Below are 8,023 nucleotides of genomic sequence, written 5' to 3' on the forward strand. Positions count from 1 at the left end.
ACCGGCTGCCAACTAGACATGGAGCCATTGATCACTACCTGTTGAGCCCGACAAACTAGCCAGCTTTCTATCCACCTTATAGTCCATTCATCCAGCCCATACTTCTTTAACTTGCTGGCAAGAATACTGTGGGAGACAGTGTCAAAAGCTTTGCTAAAGTCAAGGAACAACACATCCACTTTCCCCTCATCCACAGAGCCAGTTATCTCGTCATAGAAGGCAATTAGATTAGTCAAGCATGACTTGCCCTTGGTGAATCCAAGTTCCTGATCACTTTCCTCTCCTCTAAGTGCTTCAGAATTGATTCCTTGAGGACCTGCTCCATGACTTGTGGGCAAGCTCAGGAAAACACTGAATGTTTATTAATGTGAATGGAACTTTAGCATTTGCTTAAGTGCTGAGCTGAATCTGATCCTTGAACACCTATATGCATAATTGTATGCTCTCTCCAGAATTTGATATATTCTTCCTCCAGGATCTGCTCTAGTATTTGCAGCGCTCCCCCGGATGGTGTGTGGGTTACTTCTATGATAGTTATCCATGTTCATGTGTCTTAGAATGGATGATGTGTTTCTGGTTTAGGTCATTTAATGCATGTTAATGGAGGAAGTTTTCTCACTTTTCCTAAGGTGAAACCAGAATGATTTTGTTTTGACATTGTGCTTGTCAGAGGGAATTGGCTTGTTCAGCTCTGCAGCCATTGGACTCAAGATTTGTTGGCAGCACAATAGGTACATGGAGTCTACTTGTATTTTATCCTGTTCTAAATAGTTTGTATTGATGTTGAACTCGCCTGATTTATATTCTCAGCTTTTTTAGGGCTGTCTAGCAATTAAAATAATTAATCGCGATTAATTGTGTGATTAAAAAAAATTAATTGTGATTAATTGTGCTGTTAAACAATGATAGAATACCATTTATTTAAATATTTCTGGATGTTTTCTACATTTTCAAATTGATTTCAATTACAACACAGAATATAAGGTATATGGTGCTCACTTTATATTTATTTTTTATTACAAATATTTGCATTGTAGAAAACAGAAGCAATAGTATTTTTCAATTCACCTCATACAAGTACTGTAGTGCAATCTCTTTATCATGGTAGTTGAACTTACAAATGTAGAATTATGTTAAAAAAACAAACACCTGCATTCAAAAGTAAAACAGTGTAAAACTTTAGAGCCTGCAAGTCACTCAGTCCTCTCCTATTTCTTGTTCAGCCAATTGCTCAGACAAACAAATTTGTTTACATATGCAGAAGATAATGCTGCTTGCTTCTTGTTTACAATGACAGGTTTCAGAGTAACAGCCGTGTTAGTCTGTATTCGCAAAAAGAAAAGGAGTACTTGTGGCACCTTAGAGACTAACAAATTTATTTGAGCATAAGCTTTCGTGAGCTACAGCTCACTTCATCGGATGCATACTGTGGAAACTGCAGAAGACATTATATACACAGAGACCATGAAACAATACCTCCTCCCATCCCACTCTCCTGCTGGTAATAGCTTATCTAAAGTGATCACTCTCCTTACAATGTGTATGATAATCAAGTTGGGCCATTTCCATCACAAATCCAGGTTTTCTCACCCTCCGCCCCCCCACACACAAACTCACTCTCCTGCTGGTAATAGCCCATCCAAAGTGACCACTCTCTTTACAATGTGTATGATAATCAAGGTGGGCCATTTCCAGCACAAATCCATGTTTTCTCACCCCATAAACCTGGAAATCCTGGGCGCCCCATCATCTCAGGCATTGGCACCCTGACAGCAGGATTGTCTGGCTATGTAGACTCCCTCCTCAGGCCCTACGCTACCAGCACTCCCAGCTACCTTCGAGACACCACTGACTTCCTGAGGAAACTACAATCCATCGGTGATCTTCCTGATAACACCATCCTGGCCATTATGGATGTAGTAGCCCTCTACACCAACATTCCACACAAAGATGGACTACAAGCCGTCAGGAACAGTATCCCCGATAATGTCACGGCAAACCTGGTGGCTGAACTTTGTGACTTTGTCCTTACCCATAACTATTTTACATTTGGAGACAATGTATACCTTCAGATCAGTGGCACTGCTATGGGTACCCACATGGCCCCACAGTATGGCAACATTTTTATGGCTGATGTAGAACAACACTTCCTCAGCTCTCGTCCCCTAACGCCCCTACTCTACTTGCGCTATATTGATGACATCTTCATCATCTGGACCCATGGAAAAGAAGCCCTTGAGGAATTCCACCATGATTTCAACAATTTCTATCCCACCATCAACCTCAGCCTGGTCCAGTCCACACAAGAGATCCACTTCCTGGACACTACAGCGCTAATAAATGATGGTCACATAAACACCACCCTATACCGGAAACCTACTGACCGCTATTCCTACCTACATGCCTCCAGCTTTCACCCTGACCACACCACACGATCCATCGTCTACAGCCAACCTCTGCGATACAACCGCATTTGCTCCAACCCCTCAGACAGAGACAAACACCTACAAGATCTCTATCAAGCATTCTTACAACTACAATACCCACCTGCGGAAGTGAAGAAACAGATTGATAGAGCCAGAAGAGTTCCCAGAAGTCACCTACTACAGGACAGGCCTAACAAAGAAAATAACAGAACGCCACTAGCCGTCACCTTCAGCCCCCAACTAAAACCCCTTCAACGCATTATTAAGGATCTACAACCTATCCTGAAGGATGACCCAACACTCTCACAAATCTTGGGAGACAGGCCAGTCCTTGCCTACAGACAGCCCCCCAACCTGAAGCAAATACTCACCAACAACCACATACCACACAACAGAACCACTAACCCAGGAACCTATCCTTGCAACAAAGCCCGTTTCCAACTGTGCCCACATAACTATTCAGGGAACACCATCACAGGGCCTAATAACATCAGCCACACTATCAGAGGCTCGTTCACCTGCACATCCACCAATGTGATATATGCCATCATGTGCCAGCAATGCCCCTCTGCCATGTACATTGGTCAAACTGGACAGTCTCTACGTAAAAGAATAAATGGACACAAATCAGATGTCAAGAATTATAACATTCAAAAACCAGTCGGAGAACACTTCAATCTCTCTGGTCACGCAAATTACAGACATGAAGGTCGCTATCTTACAACAAAAAAACTTCAAATCCAGACTCCAGCGAGAAACTGCTGAATTGGAATTCATTTGCAAATTGGATACTATTAATTTAGGCTTAAATAGAGAATGGGAGTGGCTAAGTCATTATGCAAGGTAGCCTATTTCCCCTTGTTTTTTCCTACCCTCCCCCCCCCCCCCCCCCCCCCCCCGGACGTTCTGGTTAAACTTGGATTTGTGCTGGAAATGGCCCACCTTGATTATCATGCACATTGTAGGGAGAGTGGTCACCTTGGATAAGCTATTACCAGCAGGAGAGTGAGTTTGTGTGTGTTTTGGGGGGGGGGGGGGGGGGACCTGGTTTTGTGCTGGAAATGGCCCACCTTGATTTTCATACACATTGTAAGGAGAGTGGTCAGTTTGGATGAGCTATTACCAGCAGGAGAGTGAGTTTGTATGTGGGGGGGCGGAGGGTGAGAAAACCTGGATTTGTGCTGGAAATGGCCCAACTTGATTATCATACACAGTGTAAGGAGAGTGATCACTTTAGATAAGCTATTACCAGCAGGAGAGTGGGATGGGAGGAGGTATTGTTTCATGCTTTATGTGTATATAATGTCTTCTGCAGTTTCCACAGTATGCATCCAATGAATTGAGCTGTAGCTCATGAAAGCTTATGCTCAAATAAATTGGTTAGTCTCTAAGGTGCCACAAATACTCCTTTTCTTGTTTACAATGTCACCTGAAAGTGAGAACAGGCATTTTCATGGCACTGTTGTAGCCAGCATCGCAAGATATTTACATGCTAGATACACTAAAGATTCATATGTCCTTTCATGCTTCAACCACCATTCTAGAGGACATGCATCCATGCTGATGACAGGTTCTGCTTGATAACGATCCAAAGCAGTGCAGACTGACGTATGTTCATTTTCATCAACTGAGTCGGATGCCACCAACAGAAGGTTGAATTTCTGTTTTGGTGGTTTGGGTTCTGTAGTTTCTGCATCAGAGTGTTGCTCTTTTAAAACTTCTGAAAGCACACTCCACACGTCATCTCTCTCAGATTTTGGAAGGCACTTCAGATTCTTAAATCTTGGGTCGAGTGCTGTAGTTATCTTTAGAAATTTCACATTAGTATCTTCTTTGCATTTTCTCAAATTTGCAGTAAAAGTGTTCTTAAAATGAACAACATGTGCTGGGTCATCATCCGAGACTGCTATAACATGAAATATATGCAGAATATGGGTAAAACAGAGCTGGAGACATACAGGTCCCCCCCACCCACCCAAGGAGTTCAGTCACAAATTTAGTTAGCACATTTTTTTAACGAGCTTCATCATCATGGAAACATGTCCTTTGGAACGATGGCTGAAGAGGCATATGTATCTTTAGCACATCTGGCACGTAAATATCTTGTGATGCCACCTACAACAGTGCCATGCGAAGAACACCTGTTCTCGCTTTCAGGTGACACTAATTAAAAAGTGGGCAGCATTATCTCCTGTAAATGTAAACAGACTTGTTTCTCTCTTGTTTAGCGATTGGCTGAACAAGAAGTAGGACTGAGTGGACTTGTAGGCTCTAAAGGTTTGCATTGTTGTGTTTTTGAGTGCAGTTATGTAACAAAAAAATGCAACATTTGTAAGTTGCACTTTCATGATAAAGAAATTGCACTACAGTATTTGTATGAGGTGAATGGAAAAATACTATTTCTTTTGTTTATCATTTTTTCAGTGCAAATACTTCTAATAAAAAAGAATATAAAGTGAGCACTGTACACTTTGTATTCTGTGTTGTAATTGAAATCAATATATTTGAAAATGTAGAAAAACATCCAAAAATATTTAATAAATTTCAGTTGGTATTCTATTGTTTAACAGTGTGATTAATTTTTTGAGTTAATTGCATGAGTTAACTGTGATTAATCGATTATCATTAATGTAATTTATTGGTGTGTTGAAATTATCTAGCCTTTAGTTTCATAGAAGGCTCAAAATGTTCTCTGATAGAATTTTATTGTCAGTTTTGCGGGATCAAGGTAGTTGTAATTTTGGGTGTGGACTATTTTTTCTTAATAAATTTAATTTTTTTTTATTATTCCTAGGGACTTATGTCAGGAAGGCCAATTCTTTGGTTTTACCAGATTAGTGCCTTGGCCTAGAAGTTTTTAAGATCTTTTGGATTTGCTCTATGTGAGGAGATAAGTTGTGACGGGAGCAGACCAGGTGCCAGCTGAGGTCAAGATCCCCATGCCCCAATTGAACACTGACAAATACCTAGCTGGAATCAGTCTCTCACCTGCATGTTACTATTGTTAAAATAGGTATTAGAATTATAAGAATGTATTTAGACTTTATTGAATGCCTGTGAATTGCTGCCTGCATTAATCTAGCTTATAACATCTGTATCCCAGACTCTAAGGTATTGGTTGAGCATTTGCATTACATTTGAATTCACAACCAGTTTGGTGTTTGTGCCCTGAAGTCTGACCTCAGGTTGCCACTTCTGCTCTTGAGCCGTTGCATGACAGTCTGACAAATGTAGGCATCATATTTCAGTCATTCCTTAGATGTTTGGGGGAGTTCTGAGGTACAGTGGGCAAATCACTTTGGTAGATGCTAAAAAGGATAGGACTGAAGTACTCGCCTGTCTCTGTGTTACAGCTCATTGGCACTTGAGTGCATATTTCTCTTCTCCACTGTTTGATAAATACTGTATCTGTATTTAATTAGGTGATACATTTCCCCATCAGTCTGGGAAGTAATTTTAAACTGAGTCCAGAGTGCCAAAGTGAATCCAATGCCATTTTAATTTATGAAGTAGATATAATGAATATTTTCCCTCTGGCACTTTTTGCATGTTTGTTAATTGACGTCTATAGAGCAGGCATGTGACCCATAGCTTGGTGACTGGGAAGGAAGGTAGCTTGTTGCTGGGATAAGTGTATCATTTTTGTGTGAATTATGCTACGGAACAATTCACTGACTTCCACAGTGTTGGAAGCTCCCTGAGTTTAGGGTGTATGGTCAACTGCTCAATAATTGCTAATTAAGTGTCTTTGTTCATAGTTAATCTACTCATGTAGCTGTCTGAGCTCCGTGGCACATTGAGCCTATGGAAATCAGATGTCATGTTTTTTGGTTATTGGAGATTAGATTTACTTCCTAGAATGATTGTGCACAATGCAAGTTAGTTACACTCACTGTGTTTGACACCTGTGTTGACATTTTAACAATTCTCCTGCAATGACACCACTGTTGGATGATGTGCACAGAGTCTTACATAGAGCTGGTAGAGATGAACGTGTATACGTAGAGATGAAATGGGTCTGTTCCTCCTCTTGATACATGTGACAAGTTTATGTGTGTAATAAACCTGCACATCAAGACAATAGACCTCTGTATTTCTTTAATATTAAAAGTGGGTGAATGACTTAGTAATTTGTCCGTTTACAGAGGTTTCCTACACAAAATGCATATGTAAATAATGTTTGCAGTGTTGCTGAAGACGACCAATCACCTCAATTCACACACGAATGTAAGGAAACCATCAAATCCTTCCCCAGACAGCTCTGAGTAACTCTACAACTTCATCCCTCTATGAACGAGAGTGGATACAATTGATGTTTATTTTTTAAAAAAAAATCAAGGTTTTTTTTCTTTTAAAAATAAACCTGTTTAAAATGAAATCTGAATTTAATACAAAATATGTTAAGGCCTAAATTTATGATAATCTCTTAAAACATTTAAATAATAAATATACTGAAATCTATGAGCCTCTGTTTAAAAACTATGAGTTAAAGGTTGCATTTCAAGAGACTCTGGCCATATCTACACACAACCTTATGTCGACTCAAGTTATGACAGCTACCACAGTTAGTACATTGCTTGTGTGCGTGCATACTTGGCTTCTTGTGTCGGCGGTGTGCATTCGCACTAGGAGTGCTTGTGTTGATGCAGAGTGTGATGCACCAGGGGTAGGTATCCCACTGTGCAACTTGCCACTGTCCAGTGCACTGTTTTTTAAGCAGGTTTTGGCAATGCATGATGGGGCCAAAAGAAGTCGTGCAGGGGTGATTGGCAGCATGGGGCAACTTCCCAGTTTGCAGCTGTCTCTATCTCTTAATGTTATCTGATTCCCATAATTTCCACGCCTTTTTTTTTCTTCAAAATCCCACAAACCCACGTGGCCCTCCTTGCTGTCCACCATCTCTGACAGCAGCATGGAGCCTGCACAGTTCTGCACTATTGGCATGAATGTTGCAAGCACAGAGCCCGTGATCCTGCAGTATTTGCAGAGCCACAAGAAGAACCAAATGAGTGGGGAACATGACGATTTCTTGGTGGACAGATTGCTGTGGGATACAGTGAGAACCATTTCAAGGTGGTTGGTGACATTCGCCGATCAGCTGCAGGTGATGAAGTGCTGCTTCTGGGCCCGAGAAACAAGCACTGACTGGTGGGATTGCATTGTCATGCAGGTTTGGAATGACAATCAGTGGCTGCAGGACTTTGGGATGCACAAGGCGATGTTCCTGGATCTGTGTGGCAAGCTCGCCCCACTTGTCTAGTACAGGGTCACTAAAATGAGAGCTGTATTGACGGTGGAGAAGTGAGTGGCGATCGTACTGTGGAAACTTGCAATGCCAGATTGCTACCAGTCAGTCAGGAATCAATTTGGAGTCAGGAAATCCACCTTGGGGGCCATTGTCATGCAAATGTGCAGGGCCATTAATCGCCTCCTACTATGCAGGACTGTGACTCTCAGCAATGTGCAGGATCTAATGAATAGATTTGCAGCAGTGGGGCTCCTGAACTGTTGAGAGATGGCACACATATCCCTATTTTGGCACCAGAACACCTTGCCATGGGGTACATCCACAGAAAGAGCTGTTTTTCTGTGGTTAT

The 8,023-nt window shown here is 41.4% G+C and overlaps 1 protein-coding gene across 10 annotated transcripts in view; it reads left to right on the forward strand.

The window, feature by feature from the left end:
* Positions 1-8,023, forward strand: part of FAM168A (family with sequence similarity 168 member A) — a 365,574-nt gene that overhangs the window by 177,504 nt on the left and 180,047 nt on the right. The window lies entirely within an intron of this gene.

The sequence above is a fragment of the Chelonia mydas genome, chromosome 1 (genome assembly GCF_015237465.2).
Source record: "Chelonia mydas isolate rCheMyd1 chromosome 1, rCheMyd1.pri.v2, whole genome shotgun sequence".
Lineage (NCBI taxonomy): Eukaryota > Metazoa > Chordata > Testudines > Cheloniidae > Chelonia > Chelonia mydas.